Genomic DNA, 19,596 nt, shown 5'->3' with positions numbered 1-19,596 from the left:
GGTAGGGTCGGGTGGGGCAAACTAATTATATCGGAAGCCTAGTTGCGGAAAAAAGTGAGCTGTTCTTTTTTTAAGACAAATTAGTTTGCCCCACCCGACCCTACCTGTGACTTCAAAGTGCAGAAATAAGGTGAGTTTAATGCCGAACACAGATTGTCTAAGGAACATGCTATGCTCGATGGGAGGGCTCTTACAGTGAAGTCCTGAGACGAACAAAGAGCCTGAGGGTAAGTGCACAGCAAGCTAGTCAATATCGCGGCCAGTATTTACACAATAAACGCAAGTGTCTGCCGAAATCCGCCGCCAAAATGTAAACAAACATCTCAACTCACACATAAGTAAGACAAATTAAATGGATGGGTGGTTTTAGTGAGGATATTTTAAGATAACTCAGGACGACATAAGCACTGCTTACCTTAAAAGGAGGACATGTAAACTCTGAAAAAGACGTCACTTCCGCACGGAATGAACTTCAAAACTACGATCTCCCGTGAAGGACAAAAAGCGCTACTTGCGGAATTCTCCGTGGAATAACAACGTAATGACGACACCGGTGTCTAATTCAGGCTACTGCCTTACATGCGCAATGCGCATGTAGTTTAATTGTAGACTGGATCGGAGCAGAAAATAAACCTTGATCAGAGGCCTGTCCTCCTGTTCAGGGAAGCGATATTTGTTTCCAATGATGGCGAAGGCATGACCCGCCCCTCTCTGCCTCTGATTGGCTGACTGCACTCGGCCAAGCGGATGTGATTCGATGAACGTTTGACGCTAGTCCAATCAGACGCAGAGAGGGGCGGGTCATGCCTTCGCCATCATGGGGACAAATTATCGTGTATCTTCTTCTTCTGCTTCTGCTTGTTTGGTTTTACGGCGGTTGGCATCCAAGATGTTGCATTACCGCCTCCTTCTGGACTAATCCATCCAATGTTTCCCTACTCCATTACAGTCTTGTTAATTATTAGTCCAGTTTCTCTCAAAAACGGACCAGTATAGTTTCTTTCCATCCACTGCTCCCACACATCCCATTATATCCTTCACACTGGCCTCTATTCAAGGGTAGCTTTGATTCTGTCATTGGTAGGGACATATCCCGGGGAGGGTTGCGGTTGGCAGGGCCGGCGCGTGTGCTGTGGAAAAATGTGGGATATTTGAAGCCAGATTGAGAGAAATAACCCATTTTAAATTAACAGTTGTGATGTCATTATTCACTCTTAACAACCGATATCTGATCATTTCTCATCTTTTTGCAATTCCAGCATGGGCCACACAGGGGGTTAGAATTTGTAGAAGCAATACAATCATTGTCAAGTCTTCTTGGAGCGTGATCTGATATTAATAAGTGTCAGTAGTGTCACATTAATATGAACTAGGCTATTCTGAGGCAGAGTAACATGTACTGTACAGTACATAGGCTTGACTCCAGCCTATAAACTACCTCCAACCGCTAGAGGTAGTTTATATAAAGGAGTATATAACTGATAACAGCGGGGGGTCGCCCTCGGGCCTGATCCACTATGCGGTGAAGATGTCCACACAGAGATCAGATGTGTGTCTGCTGGATACGGCTGAACTTGACTGTTATGTGGAGGCTTAGGCTTAAGCTACAGTACCTGAAATGTGTGCTGAGCTAATGAAAACATGAATCTTACATGCAGCATTTAAAATGTACAGTAAACGTTAGCCTTGAATGAATTATGTCGGTTGTTCCTCCTCCTGTGCTTGAATGTCTGTTTAAAACATGTCATACTAATGATACATACATATTAAAACTTGATATTTAGTCTGTTCATTTGGCTATCATCAAATGAAATACACCCATTTATCCTTGTGGACAATTCTGAACATAATCTTAACAATTCCTATTCACAAAGATTTTCTTTCTTTCTTTCATTCATTCTTTTGTTCGTTCTAATGAGCTCTCTTTGTTATCCTTTGACTAGTGTTTAGTTGGGAATTAACAGGGTGAGTGTGCAGGTTGGCATGTAAGTTATTACTAGTGAAAACACACACACACACACACGTGCATGTATGCACACGCACAGACACACCCTCCACAGACGGTTGTTGTCACCCAGGATGTGACAACATTGGTGCAGCCTTTTCTCCTGACAGGGGGGTTATCGGGAGTCACCTGGCAACCGTCACCTCCGTGCGGGGACGACGGTCTTTCACCCCCGGTGGGATTGGGTGGGTGAGGTGTCTGAATGATAGCCAAGCTCTCTGTCCAGTCTATGTCTGCAATCAACCAATCAGCTGGAGGCTAAGACAGAGCCAGTCAACCACAGCAGAGCACTAATTGTTCTGTCTCTATTCACTAAAAACTCTCTTCTCTCTAATTGAGACTTGCCAACGCTACATGCGTACAAGCTGTATGTAGAAAGAGAAACACAATGAAGATATCCAGCTGAAGAACTATATGACATGGTTTCCTGTAGTAGTGAGGTGGCATTGCATAGGATATAATAAAGGTGATGTAGATGCACTGACTTGATCTTTTCTTAACTGGAGGTTGGGAAACAGAAAAACCTTGTTCATTTTATGGATACATTGATTTAATTAAGACAAAAAGCAATAAAGTTTAATAGTGAAACTATATAAACGTCAGATGAAGACATTATTCAAATATGCTGCCACAGATCATCCATGTAGGCCAGGGATGTCAGAGATGGCCCGCAGGCAGGTTTCATCCGGCCCGCGAGATGTTTTGGAATATTAAAAAATAAATAAATAAAAAATGGAAATTATTATTATTATTAAATTCGCACCCCATTATCATGAACTACGTGTGGCTAATAAGCAAGCTAAGAGTTCATTCATAAGTTAATTAACCTGCACTACAAGGAAGTATGTCAGTAGGTCATCAGGTGTAAACAAAGCCGCCATGATGCCACGCTGGAATTGAATCGCACATTCGGCTACCTACCAAAAAACAAAGGAATCAACTAGATGCTGTCGAAAAAGAGAAAGGTTGACACGGAATGCAGGCAGTTTCAAGAGAAATGGAAAGAGCAGTATTTCTTTTGTGAAGTAAATGGGTAAATGAGTCGAATTGATTTTAGTAAAAAAAAAAATCCGGCCCCCATTAGGTCTCAGTTGAACAAATCCGGCCCTCTACCTAATATGAGTCTGACACCCCTGATGTAGGCTATAGGCAATGCTTGTTGTGACTTAAGTTACTTTAGTTAATGCCAGGCTAGAAGTAATACACTGAAGAGATTGGGTTTAAATTCATTGTGCCTTTAATATGAACTCGCCTCTGTTGATGTCACTGTTCTTGTTCATTCATGTTAGTAAACCTTTTTTTGTGATGACATTTTTAGAGTTTTTTTTAACATAAACATTTACAAATGATACATACAAATACTAAAGAGAGACAAAACAAGAACAAAAAAAGGACAGGACCAAGACAAGACACCCTACCCTCCCCCCTTTGCCATATCAACAAAAACATTTCTCATCTACAGCCATAGGGTATCATTATTCACACATATATTATAACTCATATCATCGTAACATATCTCCATCATGAAACAGTCTTAAGCCACATCGGAAAAAGTAGAGAAAGTAAACCACATCCAACAGTTGCCAACCCCACAGATCTCATGTTAGTAAACCTTAGGGACAATATATCTTCCATATATGTCAATGCAAAATATGACGCTCTGTATGGTGGCTCAGAAAAAATAATGGTGATATTAGCTGCATGTTATTCTGCTGTAGTACGGTAATTACAAATCAGACAGTTTCACAAGCTCTGCATTTACTTTGTAATGATATTCTTACATTGTTGTTTACATTCTAGCAATGCAATGTCAAAAACAAACATAATTATGCATAATCAGACTGTCACTGAACTTTGATTCATTGATTACGTGTTTGGTTGGACAGAGAGAAGTTTGTTTCGGCCTGCAGACAGTGGAGGGCACTTTTCAGGTTAGATGCAGCGGTGTTTCTTCAGACTAGATGACCAAGTGAACATTTTCTTACAGCAGTCACACCAGTAGCCCGTTCCAGTGTGAATGCGTTTGTGTGCTGTTAGGTAACTTGGGTCACTGAAACTGCTTCCACATTGGTCACAGTGGTACGGCTTCTCTCCAGTGTGAATGCGTTTGTGTGTTTTTAGGTGACCGAACTGACTGAAACTGCTTCCACATTGGTCACAGTGGTAGGGCTTATCTCCAGTGTGAATGCGTTTGTGTCTTTTTAGGCTACCTAACTCACTGAAACTGCTTCCACATTGGTCACAGTGGTAGGGCTTCTCTCCAGTGTGAATGCGTTGATGTATTTTTAGGTAACTTAACCGACTGAAACTGCTTCCACATTGGACACAGTGGTAGGGCTTATCTCCAGTGTGAATGCGTTTGTGTGTTTTTAGGTGACCGAACTGACTGAAACTGCTTCCACATTGGTCACAGTGGTAGGGCTTATCTCCAGTGTGAATGCGTTTGTGTCTTTTTAGGCTACCTAACTCACTGAAACTGCTTCCACATTGGTCACAGTGGTAGGGCTTCTCTCCAGTGTGAATGCGTTGATGTGTTTTTAGTTTACCTAACAGACTGAAACTGCTTCCACATTGGTCACAGTGGTAGGGCTTCTCTCCAGTGTGAGTGCGTTTGGGTCTCTTGTTGGTGTCTCTCTGTTTCTATAAAGACACAAAGAAAGAATTAGGGGACACTGTGTGTGTGTGTGTGTGTGTGTGTGTGTGTGTGTGTGTGTGTGTGTGTGTGTGTGTGTGTGTGTGTGTGTTACAACATCAGTGATACAACAGTGATATTTTTCTCACCTCTTCTGAAGAATTCATTTGGACAATGCTCCTCCCCTCCTACGCCAGATGTCTGTCCTCCCACCAAGCAGCTCTGTAGATACAGCAGGGGTTAAATTAAATCAGTCATATACAATTTAATTACAAATTGGGGTCTCAAACTCTTTGGGAAATTGTTCAAAATTTAATCGCATTTTGCTTAAAATGTATTGAGATAATCATAGGTTTGAAGGTATACAAATATTACAATCTAAAGGTTGAAGATTTGTGAGTTTTTAAATAGCAGAGGATAATTTCAATTAATAAATTAAGACAGATTCCTATATCAGATCTCTTGGCCATGTGATCTGATCTCATCTCATGGCTTTTCTTATCACTGCTACCAGGGATTCCATTAGCCGGTAATTGCCGGCTTTTAGCCGGTATTTGTTGCCGTGGGCCGGTAAATTAAAAGGTCGCCGGCTCAAGTAGCCGGTAGGAAATGCCAAATAAATACATTCATTAGCCTATAATAGCCCAATATTGTGTGACCAGTAGGGATGCAGGGGTTAACCGGTTTGACTATTAACCGCGATTTCAAACGTCACGGTTATATAACCGCAGAGGCTCCGTAACACCGGGTGTTTTGTTGTCAAAATAAGTCCGTCAGTTTAAACTCCCATGCGGCGCAGACAGCGCTGGAACGAGAGGAACCGGCCTCTCGCTTCGTTTCCGCACGGACTATTTTAGCGGGTGCACAAAACACAGCCAGTCTGCTATGCTCCCAATAGCATAGCCATGGACGTCAGCCAAACATAAACTTTTCAGAGACGTGCGCGATGCGACAGTCGCCTGACACGAACTGTGGTCTCCGTGGCCTCTTAATTTGTTTACTGAACGGCCATCGATGTAACGACGTAACGCTAGTTAGTTATCTAACTAGCGTTAGATAACTCCCTTGCCTCCCTTGCCTACGCTAGCATTACAGCTAACGTAATGGCAGAGCCTGAGAGACCACAAGCAACTCAAAGAGATGATCTCTTCCCCCCCAAAACATGTCTAAAGTAATCGGTATGGCAGCATTTCGGTTACAAAAAGGACACCCAGGGTGTTGTTAAAGATGACGGCTCCCCAATCTGCAAAACCTGCCGAAGTCGCAGTCGCAGCTAAGGGCTCCAACACCTCCAACCTTCTACAACACCTGCATAACGTTAGATGATTAAAAATGAATAATAATCAAACTAATAGGCATGGATGAGGATGACACAGTTGATGATAACACTCAAGTGTATCCACATTCGTTATATTTCTCATAGGAGGTCACTAAAAGTTAATCAACATTTACACTAAAAGATAAGTTAGATCTGTTTTTCCACCAGGTTTTACAAGTTCTCTACTCAGGTGATCCAAAAGAAATGTAGAAAAATAATACACCTGCCTGACTATGTTTTGTTCCAAAGAGATCTACTGTCATAAATATTACAGTCAGACTTTGTTTATTTTATTTATCATTTTGGACAAATATTTGCCTTTATTTACCTTTCAAAAGACAGCAACCTTTAAACAATGCATGGACAATACAATAAAACCTCTGTTCAAAGAATGCTCATGTGATTTTTATACGTCCATAAATAATCGTGAAACCGTGATAATCGTGGTTTTTTCTCAGACTATAATCGTACATCAAAAAAAATAATCGATGCATCCCTAGTGACCAGTGATGTTGCCATAAGCTACAACTTAAATATAGACTTAAATATTATATATTTTCGCCCCGCTGTTATGTTGTGTTGGGTGATAAAGAGAAAAAATACAGCAGACGCTCTTTAACTGCCATGCAATTAAGCCGCACACTGCAGCTGTGCAGCATCCCGCAGCATCCCGCAGCATCCCACAGGATTTGGCTTGACACAAGAGACCGAAATGTCAACCTCAGACATCCCTCGGCCAGTTCTTTTTATGCAACGATGGTCCAGAACAAGATCCAACCACCCATGAGAAGCCGCCACAGCGAGGAAAAGTTGGGTTGATAAGAATCGGCTTTGCACATAGCGGAGCGCTGATCATGAAGAAACTGCCGCAGGCGTATTGTGAGAATTCTCGCAGCGACAGAGAGGTCTTCTGCAGGTTGTAAAGCTTATTATTATGTCCGTTAATTTAGCCACTAATTTCAACATCATTTCAGCATAAATAACCTACTAGAACCTCAATTGATTTGCCATGGAGTATTTAATGGGCAGCTTTCATTTATTTGTCTGGACGACTATGGAGCATCATCTCAAAGCTCACAACACGCAACAATGGATTTCGTTGTCAGATGTAGCTAACAGGTAACACAAGCCGAATATTCGTACCTTTGTCCTTCAGTTTAAAGTAAAGCAAATATTCTCATGTTGTGAAGTAGGCTATGAGGCCGTTCTGAAAGCGAGTTGGATGCCCCTGTGTCAACCAGCTGCAGTCGTCATCGTTGTCAATATAGACCGCTTCAGAAAATATAGGCTATAAAGTTTGACTGACTGCACGTCTCATCTCTGGCTTGTTGCAGGTAGGCAACTTCTTAATTTAGATTATCTTTCAAGTTATTTAATTTCACCTTCTTGGATGCAAAGAGACGTTTAATGTAGGCCAGCCAGTGTCTTTCTTTAGGCTTAATTAAACGGGAATATATGACAAACTCAGTTCACAAAGTTTGTGACGAGTTCATTCACTATAATAAAATACATTTGTTGGACGATTGGATAATAGCTTTTGTTTTTTGTGTTTTATTGTTTAATATGGGTCGGCAAACCCGAACCGAATTAATTAATTAAATAAGGAGCGGTGTGCCTGCAGCTCGCTCCCTTTGCACTCGCAAGCGTAGACCGCACCGCTTAGAAAAAATTTTGGAAATCAAAAAATGATTTAAAATTAAGATTTCCTTTGCTAAAAATTATACAATCATATGTTATGTATGATTAGGCTACATCTATATTTTTTCACTAGGCTACATTTTGACTGGGCCGGTAAATATTCTATAAGGCCGGAATTCTGGAATGTCGCCGGCTCAATTGGCCGGCCAGAAAAAAGTGCTAGCGGAATTACTGTGCTACACCGATGACACTCAGCTTTACCTTTCCTTCCCCCCCTCAGACACGCAAATCGAGGCACACATCTCTGCATGCCTCAAACGATGACTGCAGCTGCTTTCACACATGTCTGGAATTCAGGAGTTACTTTCACACATGTCTGGAATTCAGGAGTTGCTTTCACACATGTCTGGAATTCAGGAGTTGCTTTCACACATGTCTGGAATTCAGGAGTTGCTTTCACACATGTCTGGAATTCAGGAGTTGCTTTCACACATGTCTGGAATTCAGGAGTTATCTAGAGGCCATCCGTATCGCTGTCTATGTGTGAACAGATTTTCGTGGCTCATGCGCGCCCCCTCCTAGACGGAGGGAAGTGTACCCCCAGCCGTACTCGCAGGAGTGGATTGTCCCCCCCACCCCCTCCAGAGCTCCGTGAAGTAGTCAGCTCAGTGAGTGCATGAGGACAGAGACATCGTGACAGATTATTATTATATGAATAGTCGATGTGAATGAGCGAGCAAAAAACACATCATGCCGTTTGGTTTCCAAATGAAGCTCAAACCTGCTCCGTGTGCGACAGCCAACATGTTGCTGGGGATTGAAAGGCTCATGGCTCTGATCTGATTTCATGTCTGCGTCGCACAGCACACACATTTAATAAGCATTTTTGGACGCGAGGGTCCTCCCGCTTCCCAGTATTGGACATCGCTAGGTAGGGTATCTGGATCTGGTTGCGTCCATGCCTTTGATTTAACGTTTACACAGCATTTGTGAAGATTCAATGGCAGAACCGCAAATTCCAAGTAGCGTCAAGTCAGGCAGTATAAAACGAAAAGTTCCGGGTATAACCTTCGCAATAATGGCAATTAAATAAAGTAAATGCACGTGTAATGTTTTTTTGTGTGTGTTTCGAAAGATACAGAACGGAGTTAAACTGGAAGAATATCTGCTCCCTTCGAAAAGTCAATTTTAAACCGTAGTGAGTCGACATTCTGATGTTTTGTTACTAAGTAATACAACATTTATTTTATTTTTAAGGTAAAAACGTCTAGCTTCCTGTATTCTGTATAATTCTAGTAGGTTTGATGCATTTTAGGACTGAACATAGCAAAGACCTGTTTTGTTTGTAGTGCTTGCGACTCGAGGAAATCGATGCATCTGGGCGTGAGTTGTAGGGTTGTTTAATTAATTACTAACGTTATGCGCAAACGATTATATGCCGTGAACGTTAGGCAGTTATCGCCCATTATGTATTTTTAGTTTTCACAACTCTAATCAACGAACTGGCGTGCTCAACCCAACGTTTTAAAGGTTACTGGGTGCCGATCCAAAAATCTCAAAATAATTAAATCAAAAACAGCACTCACAGATGTCTAAAGTTTAAACTTTTAATGCGCACAGCAGCAGTACAACGGACGCGTTTCAGCCTCACAGGCTTTCCTCAGCGTGCGCATTAAAAGTTTAAACTTTAGACATCTGTGAGTGCTGTTTTTGATTTAATTATTTTTTAGTTTTCACAACTCCCCATTGTGTGGTCATGCTCAAATTCCCCCACCCCCGCCCTACTTTACAAACTCTGCGGAGGTGCTACTCATGTGAGAATGCAACATGCCTCATGTGTGAAAGGGTACACTTCACGTATCATCCGGGGCAGGCTCAGTGGGGAGCAACGCTCACCTGATCCGGAGTTTCCTGTGTGAAAATAGCTGATGTCTGCCCACCACCTCAAGCTCAACCTTGGTAAGACAGAGTTAAGGGCTCATTATACTCGAGCAAGGCTCTGCGAGCCGGAGCTCTGCTCTCATGCTCTCAACACAACACATTTACTTGTTGAAATGACTAAAAACAAACAGTTGCTAATCAAAGTTTAGCCTACCACATGGGTCAAGAAATGTGGTGAAAACACAGCTCAGTGTTCAGGGCTCAGTGGCTCGAAAGTGTCCATGTTTGGAGAGAAGCCGTGCGGAGGTCGCGCTGTGAGAAATATCTTCATGTACGCGGTGGGCGGCCTACGGAGGTCGCGCCCAACACATTGACGTCATTTGACGCTCGCGCCCCTCGCTCCTCCCCCGCGCACTTGTTTTATACAACGAGTATAAAACAAGCTTTACTCTTCCTCTCAGAGAAAGACTGCCCTCTCACAGACCTCTCCATCTCCATTGACAATAGCACTGTGCTTCCCTCCCAAACAGCTAAGAACCTTGGGGTGATCCTTGACAACCAGCTGTCTTGCTCGGCCTACATTGCTGTGACAGCACGCTCCTGTAGGGCCTTGTACAACATCCGCAAACAGGGAAGCAACACCACAACTGGTCCAGTCACTTATCATCTCCCGCCTGGACTACTGCAACATGCTTCTGGCCTACAGGGCAGTACACCAGACAGCTCCTCTGTACCTACAATCTATGGTCAGGCTCCAAACCTCTCACTGCTCCCTCCGCTCCTCCACCAGTGCGGGATGCCTCACGCCTCCTTCGCTACGGGGGCTCAAAAGTCGCTCATCCCTTTCGCGACTCTTCTCGTCCCTCGCACCTCAATGTTGGAACGAGCTCCCACCTTCGGTCAGGATGGCCGAATCACTGCCAATCTTTCGTCAAAGACTAAAAACACACCTTTTCAGGCTCCATCTGGGCCCTTCTTGAACTATCTCTCTCTCTCTCTCTCTCAAAAATAAAAAAGTAAAAAATACCACTATAGGACGAATCAGCATGACGTCACTGCCACCCAAAAATGCGTAACCCTGTGGCAGTTAACTATATGAGTTGTGCCAAACAAACGTTAACTCGTTGAGTGCCAGCCACTTTTGGAGAACGGACGCTCCCAGTGCCAGAGTTTCAGAGCGTTTTCAGTGATTTCTCGAGGCCCACAGAATATTGTGTGATATTACTATGTAAACACCGAACACGCCCAAAGAACGATGAGACTCTCTTCTATCATCAGCAAAAAAAAGTTTATTGATATCATTTTCCGTTCTTTAGTTATGAGCCGGAGAAGATAGGTTGTTTTGAGCAAAAAGAGACGTTTCAAATTAGAAGCTGAGATAATCAGCCTTTTGTGAAATTAAGCATTTCAAGCACATTCACTGACTCTGAAGCTAATATTTTCTGATGTGACACCTCAAAAATAATTTCCTTCAATAAAACAGTGAAAACAAAGGAATTTTGTTTGGCAAAATAATATTTTTTAGCTGCAACCAGCAGCGCTGGCCCCTGCGTGCGCTGCTGGTTGCAGCTTCTTGCTGGTCTTGATTTACTGCTGGTGGGCATCAGATATTCTAGCATGTGTTGCCAATCCTGTCAAATACAGCGTTCCGCGTGTATTTGTTACCGGCTCCCATCGCTTCCAGTTGAGAATAATAACAACTCCACAACTAAACATGCGGATGGGCTATCGCAGCGGACACGGAGGGGCTCAATTGTGGCAGCAGATTGGCTGCTGGAGGCACAGCTAACGTTATGCTTCACGCATATCGATGCATACCGATGCGATTTCCGTTTCCCCATGACTTCTTCTCTCTTTTTTCCTCGCCTTTCTCTAATCTGGAGAGCACTGTCGCCACCTAATGGGTCCGTAAAATAGCTTTTACACATTCAACATCCACCATACTTTCACAGGAGATGGATCAGGCTTTGATCCACGTCCCACCGTCAAAAAACGCAATTGACGACAATCGTCGTCATTGGCACTCTACGTTAGTATTCGAATTGACGACGATTGTCGTCATTGGCACTCAATGAGTTAATATCTCAAAAGGTATACACCACATCGCTTATATTTTGACATTCTGAGTGAGAGCAGAATTTGCTCGAGTTTGATGTATAATTCATCCCCCATGGGGATGAATTTCCCCATGGGGATAAATACAGGATAACTTAACTTATAATACATGCATGTCGTCTTAAGGTTGTGTGAACTGTCACAGTTTTTAAATTGTAAACAGGGTCAGCCGGCTAGAGTCAGATGCTCAAACTCAGGCTCCATTGCACTAAGATATAAATATATACACTCAGATACAACAACATTACACTAAGATATAAATATATACACTCAGGCTCCATTGCCGTTGCCACCCAGTGACGCGGTTTGTTTACCAAAATACTGCTCGGCTGATCCCTCGTATTCCTTCAGAAGTTGTCATAGATTGTGTTGCATAGTTGATTTCTCTATTGTTGACAAAAATGTGTTACTGTAAGTCACTTTGGATAAAAGCGTCTGCCAAATGATGTAGCTAATATAATGTATAGGCTAGAGATGTTTAGTTGTGTGCATGTGTGCGTCTGTGTGTGTAGAAGGTGTGTGTGTGTGTGTGTGTGTGTGTGTGTGTGTGTGTGTGTGAGAGAGAGAGAGAGGGTTGTGCACACTTACCAGATTTGACAGCCTATTGCCTCTCACACTCTTTATTAACCACTAGGCTACATAAACAAAGGAGATCATCATATCGTTCTAAGAAGTGATTCTAGAAGATCATGGAATTCCATATGATCAGTCTGCACTAGTCTATATCTAATTCTGCAAGATGATTCAGCCTTACTTGCGTTTCCAAAGTTGTCCTTGCTTGTGCGTGTAACCCACACGTGCTGGAGCCTCTCTACACACCCTGGGACTCTGCGTTGTGTTTGATGGAGTGTGTGATCATGGGGTGTTGTGCGGAGAGAAGGAGCAGAGGACACAGGCGTTCTGGATTGTGGTTGAGACCAATGTAGCAGTTTAATGGCTCTCTGCTGCTGCTTCACCACCTTACAAGGAGGACATGTAAACTCTCTTTAGAAAACATGTTGCAGTACAAACAATAGTGCAAAATGTATAACACTGAATATAACAATTACTGCACATTTCAATTAAATAAGGCACTCTTAACATGTTTCAGTCTAGAAATAAATTAAATGACAAAACCAGACAGCAGCCTAACTAAATAAAAACGTCCTCTTTACACTGCACTGAATGGGGGAGCTAGTGCACAGCTAGCCTTGTACCAAGACGCTGATTACATTACACTGCATTACATTGCATCAGCGTAAGTATGCGAGGTGTATATAACACACCTCCCAACCGCTATAGAGGCGCTGTGGCGCAGTAGACAGCCGGTGCACTCATTCATTGCGGGACAAAGAAGAAGTGAGGAGAAAAAGTCGGACATCTGGGATAAAATGCACGTTTATTGAACAATAAGGAATATACAAAGACCCGGCGACGCTTCCGTAGAGCTTCCTAACATCTGTGGCTTTGAGGGTGAGTACATTACATGTTGGATTTGAACGTTTATGGACACGTAAATCAGGGAAAACCAAAACCGCCGACCGGAAAAGGGGACAAGTGTCCAAGCCGCTGATGCAATGTAATGCAGTGTAATGTAATCAGCGTCTTGGTACAAGGCTAGTGCACAGCAAGCTAGTCAATATCGCGGCCAGTATTTACACAATAAACGCAAGTGTCTGCCGAAATCCGCCGCCAAAATGTAAACAAACATCTCAACTCACACATAAGTAACACAAATTAAATGGACGGGTGGTTTTAGTGAGGATATTTTAAGATAACTCAGGACGACATAAGCACTGCTTACCTTACAAGGAGGACATGTAAACTCTGAAAAAGACGTCACTTCCACACGGAATGAACTTCAAAACTACGATGTCCCGTGAAGGACAAAAAGCGCTACTTGCGGAATTCTCCGTGGAATAACAACGTAACGACGACACCTGGTGTCTAATTCAGGCTACTGCCTTACATGCGCATGTAGTTTAGTTGTAGACTGGATCGGAGCAGAAAATAAACCTTGATCAGAGGCCTGTCCTCCTGTTCAGGGAAGCGATATTTGTTTCCAATGATGGCGAAGGCATGACCCGCCCCTCTCTGCCTCTGATTGGCTGACTGCACTCGGCCAAGCGGATGTGATTCGATGAACGTTTGACGCTAGTCCAATCAGAGGCAGAGAGGGGCGGGTCATGCCTTCGCCATCATGGGGACAAGTTATCGTGTATCTTCTTCTTCTGCTTCTGCTTCTGTTTGGTTTTACGGCGGTTGCCATCCAAGATGTTGCATTACCGCCTCCTTCTGGACTAATCCATCCAATGTTTCCCTACTCCATTACAGTCTTGTTAATTATTAGTCCAGTTTCTCTCAAAAACGGACCAGTATAGATTCTTTCCATCCACTGCTCCCACACATCCCATTATATCCTTCACACTGGCCTCTATTCAAGGGTAGCTTTGATTCTGTCATTGGTAGGGACATATCCCGGGGAGGGTTGCGGTTGGCAGGGCCGGCACGTGTGCTGTGGAAAAATGTGGGACATTTGAAGCCAGATTGAGAGAAATAACCCATTTTAAATTAACAGTTGTGATGTCATTATTCACTCTTAACCACCAATATCTGATCATTTCTCATCTTTTTGCAATTCCAGCATGGGCCACACAGGGGGTTAGAATTTGTAGAAGCAATAAAATCATTGTCAAGTCTTCTTGGAGCGTGATCTGATGTTAATAAGTGTCAGTAGTGTCACATTAATATGAACTAGGCTATTCTGAGGCAGAGTAACATGTACTGTACAGTACATAGGCTTGACTCCAGCCTATAAACTACCTCCAACCGCTAGAGGTAGTTTATATAAAGGAGTATATATAATTGATAACAGCGGGGGGTCGCCCTCGGGCCTGATCCACTATGCGGTGAAGATGTCCACACAGAGATCAGATGTGTGTCTGCTGGATACGGCTGAACTTGACTGTTATGTGGAGGCTTAAGCTACAGTACCTGAAATGTGTGAGTGTCTGAAATGTGTGCTGAGCTAATGAAAACATGAATCTGACATGCGTTTAAAATGTACAGTAAACGTTAGCCTTGAATTAATTATGTCAGTTGTTCCTCCTACTGTGCTTGAATGTCTGTTTAAAACATAATGGTAAATAAATATTAAAACTTGATATTCAGTCTGTTTATTTGACTATCATCAAATTAAATACACCCATTTATCCTTGTGGACAATTCAGAATATTAACAATTCCTATATTCACAAAGATTTCCCTTTTCTTTCTTTCTTTCTTTCTTTCTAATGACCTCTCTTTGTTATCCTTTGACTAGTGTTTAGTTGGGAATTAACAGGGCGAGTGTGCAGGTTGGTATGTAAATGATTACTAGTGAAAACACACACACACGTGCATGTATGCACACGCACACCCTCCACAGACGGTTGTTGTCACCCAGGAGGTGAGGAGGAAGGAGAGTGATTGCTGCAGCCTTTTCTCCTGACAGGGGGGTTATCGGGAGTCACCTGGCAACCGTCACCTCCGGTCTTTCACCCCCGGTGGGTGAGGTGTCTGAATGACAGCCAAGCTCTCTGTCCAGTCTATGTCTGCAATCAACCAATCAGCTGGAGGCTAAGACAGAGCCGGTCAACCACAGCAGAGCACTAATTGTTCTGTCTCTATTCACTAAAAACTCTCTTCTCTCTAATTGAGACTTGCCAACGCTACATGCATACAAGCTGTATGTAGAAAGAGAAACACAATGAAGATATCCAGCTGAAGAACTCTATGACATGGTTTCCTGTAGTAGTGAGGTGGCATTGCATATAGGATATAATAAAGGTGATGTACAGATGCCCTGACTTGATCTTTTCTTAACTGGAGGTTGGGAAACAGAAAAACCTTCTTCATTTTATTAATACATTGATTTAATTAATACAATAAGCATTAAAGTTTAATAGTGAAACTTGATTTTCAATTAAACGTTAGATGAAGACATTCAAATATGCTGCCACAGATCATTCATGTAGGCTATAGACCAAATCACCGTGACGTCACCATGTAAACAAATTTACTTCCGGGTACCACTTGGGGAAGGCGGCAGGTTTAAATGTGCGTGTTGTCAAATAAATGCTGTCAAACCCTCTCGTTGTTTTCGGCCGACTACTTTCAATTTAAATGGTTAAACGGTTGGTAAACATGCTTGTCCGACGTATCTAGCCTTTCTTCTGTGTTTGTTTTATGTAGTGTTAGCTAGCTAATAACGTTTGTTTGTCTGTCAAACTCGCTGTTTTTTTGCAGACTTACAGACAGAGCTACTGACGCCACGTTAATTTAATTTAGCTTCAAGTCTACTCTGGTCTGGTCCAACAGGTAAATTAGCTAGTCTGGTCTCCACTAACGTTAGTGAAAGTGTTGTTATGAATGATATTAAACAACAACACAACACGGACAAACCATTTTTGTCTTCTTTGTCTGTTTTTGTCTTCAACACGTCAGTTTGTGCCGTTCACCGCCATTATAATATGTGGACCCAGGGGTACCCGGAAGTAAATGTAAACATCCCGCTGATTTGGTCTATAGGCAATGCTTGTTGTGACTTAAGTTACTTTAGTTAATGCCAGGCTAGAAGTAATACACTGAAGAGATTGGGTTTAAATTCATTGTGCCTTTAATATGAACTTGCCTCTGTTGATGTCACTGTTCTTGTTCATTCATGTTAGTAAACCTTTTTTTGTGACCACATTTTTATAGTTTTTTTAAACAAACATTTACAAATGATACATACAAATACTAAAGAGAGACAAAACAAGAACAAAAAAAGGACAGGAAAAAGACAAGACACCCTATACCCTCCCCCCTTGCCATATCAACAAAAACATTTCTCATCTACAGCCATAGGGTATCATTATTCACACATATATTATAACTCATATCATCGTAACATATCTCCATCATGAAACAGTCTTAAGCCACATCAGAAAAAGTAGAGAAAGTAAACCACATCCAACAGTCGCCAACCCCACATGTTAGTAAACCTTAGGGACAATATATCTTCCATATATGTCAATGCAAAATAGGACGCTCTGTATGGTGGCTCAGAAAAAAATTTGTGATATTATCTGCATGTTATTCTGCTGTAGTAATCACAAATCAGACAGTTTCACAAGCTCTCCATTTACTTTGTAATGTCACTCTTACATTGTTGTTTACATTCTAGCAATGCAATGTCAGAAACAAACATAATTATAGCTGCTGCGCAGCAATGAGTCGTGGCCGGGCAAGTCTCAAGGCTTTGAGCTATTATGACATCAAAATTGCTCGAGTGACATCAGTGATGGCATCACAATTGCTTGAGTGACTGATGACATCACAAATACAACCTAATTGCCCTAGGTAATTAAGGCAATTAGGCTATACATGGGGGCAGAATTCAATGGTTTGATGCACTGTGGGCTCAATTTTTGACCAATCGAAAATCTGTTTGATACTTTTGTATAGGACAGTCTAACGATGCAGATGCTGAAGTTTGGTGTCGGTTGAAGAAAAAATGTGGGAGGAGTAGGGTTTAATTAGTTTTACAGTTTTGCAGTCTTTAGACTTCATAGTTTGCCATAGGTTGCATTGTACAAAAGTTTCTCCTGATTTGGGCCCACATATCGGTGAAAGTTGCAAAGCTGTAGCACGTATGCCTGATTTTTTATGAATTTTCGAAGTTTAAAACTTTAGACGGTCGCTGTAGTGCCGCCGTTAGGACTATTGGTGCCAAATTTGGGTCAAAGACGTTTGGCATGGGACTGGACCTTTGTGCAAAGTTTGGTTAGTTTTCATGCATGGGAAGTCGAACTTCCCGGGAGAAGAATAATAATACAGGCAAATACAATAAGTGGCCGTAAGTGGCACTAATTATGCATAATCAGACTGTCACTGAACTTTAATTCATTGATTACGTGTTTGGTTGGACAGAGAGAAGTTTCTTTCGGCCTGCAGACAGTGGAGGGCGCTCTTCAGGTTTAATGCAGCGGTGTTTCTTCAGACCAGATGACCAAGTGAACATTTTCTCACAGCAGTCACACCAGTAGCCCGTTCCAGTGTGAATGCGTTTGTGTGCTGTTAGGTAACTTGGGTCATTGAAACTGCTTCCACATTGGTCACAGTGGTAGGGCTTATCTCCAGTGTGAATGCGTTTGTGTCTTTTTAGGCCACCTAACACACTGAAACTGTTTCCACATTGGTCACAGTGGTAGGGCTTATCTCCAGCGTGAATGCGTTTGTGTCTTTTTAGGCTACCTAACTGACTGAAACTGCTTCCACATTGGTCACAGTGGTAGGGCTTCTCTCCAGTGTGAATGCGTTCGTGTCTTTTTAGGTGACCGAACTGACTGAAACTGCTTCCACATTGGTCACAGTTGTAGGGCTTCTCTCCAGTGTGAATGCGTTTGTGTCTTTTTACGCTACCTAACTCACTGAAACTGCTTCCACATTGGTCACAGTGGTAGGGCTTCTCTCCAGTGTGAATGCGTTTGGGTCTCTTGTTGGTGTCTCTCTGTTTCTATAAAGACACAAAGAAAGAATTAGGGCAGGGGCACTGTGTGTGTGTGTGTGTGTGTGTGTGTGTGTGTGTGTGTGTGTGTGTGTGTGTGTGTGTGTTACAACATCAGTGATACAACAGTGATATTTTTCTCACCTCTTCTGAAGAATTCATTTGGACAATGCTCCTCCCCTCCTACGCCAGATGTCTGTCCTCCCACCAAGCAGCTCTGTAGATACAGCAGGGGTTAAATTAAATCAGTCATATACAATTTAATTACAAATTGGGGTCTCAAACTCTTTAGGAAATTGTTCAAAATTTAATCGCATTTTGCTTAAAATGTATTGAGATAATCATAGGTTTGAAGGTATACAAATATTACAATCTAAAGGTTGAAGATTTGTGAGTTTTTAAATAGCAGAGGATAATTTCAATTAATAAATTAAGACAGATTCCTATATCAGATCTCTTGGCCATGTGATCTGATCTCATCTCATAGCTTTTCTTATCACTGCTACCAGGGATTCCGTTAGCCGGTAATTGCCGGCTTTTAGCCGGTATTTGTTGCCGTGGGCCGGTAAATTAAAAGGTCGCCGGCTCAAGTAGCCGGTTGGAAATGCCAAATAAATACATTCATTAGCCTATAATAGCCCAATATTGTGTGACCAGTGATGTTGCCATAAGCTACAACTTAAATATAGACTTAAATATTATATATTTTCCCCCCGCTGTTATGTTGTGTTGGGTGATAAAGAGAAAAAATACAGCAGACGCTCTTTAACTGCCATGCAATTAAGCAGCACACTGCAGCTGTGCAGCATCCCGCAGGCCGCAGCCCACAGCGCCCCTCAGCCGACAGGCTTTGGCTTGACACAAGAGACCGAAATGTCAACCTCACGCTGGGGACATACCGGACGCGGAACTTGCGCGCATGCGCCGCGCAGCGCACCTCCGCGCAGAAGTCGCTTAAAAGTGTCCACACAGAGAGCGCAGCTCACTTTGCGCGCTCTGCTCGTCCGCTATATATTTTGCCCCAGATCTCCTGTCTTCGTTATCATGGGTAAGTAAATGACGACATAAATATCTAAAGTAATATGTTTGGATAACAGTTAATGGCTACCTTCGTTATAAAATGCAATTGCATCATATTTGCCTGTTCTCCTCCCGTTTTCCCAGTGCGTGCTGTTGTAGAGAGAAGGCGAGTCCTAGCTCTCTACTTGTTGCTCCGCAGGCAACGAGCCCCTATCTCCTCTCTCTGTTGTCTCTGTTGTCTTCGCTCTGATCGATGGAGCCGCTCCCCCTCCAACTGCTCTCTCTCTCTCTTTTCACACTTCAAAAGGGGGCAATCAACAACGTAAATAAACATTATTTTACTTTGAAATTGGTTTTATTTGACGAATGTCCGGTTTCGGAGTTCCTGTCTGCCCTTATCTGATCTGTTCAGCTTGACAGTCGCTCACTGGCGCAGACGGCCGCGCAGGAAAATAGAAATCCAGGCTGACCTGAACGGCC

At 42.7% G+C, this 19,596-nt stretch overlaps 1 long non-coding RNA gene across 1 annotated transcript; it reads right to left on the bottom strand.

Moving 5' to 3' along the window:
* Positions 1 to 4,538: 4,538 nt before the first annotated feature.
* LOC310780201 lies at positions 4,539 to 12,522 on the bottom strand. The gene is made up of 3 exons (XR_014552915.1): positions 12,344 to 12,522; positions 4,787 to 4,859; positions 4,539 to 4,645 (listed from the first exon to the last, which is right to left on the bottom strand). It is a non-coding gene; the product is annotated as an uncharacterized lncRNA (long non-coding RNA).
* Positions 12,523 to 19,596: the final 7,074 nt, after the last annotated feature.

This window comes from Poromitra crassiceps (assembly GCF_964638095.1).
Source record: "Poromitra crassiceps genome assembly, chromosome: 7".
Lineage (NCBI taxonomy): Eukaryota > Metazoa > Chordata > Actinopteri > Beryciformes > Melamphaidae > Poromitra > Poromitra crassiceps.
Note: the sequence above shows the minus strand (reverse complement) of the source record. Positions and strands in the feature narration are given on the sequence as shown.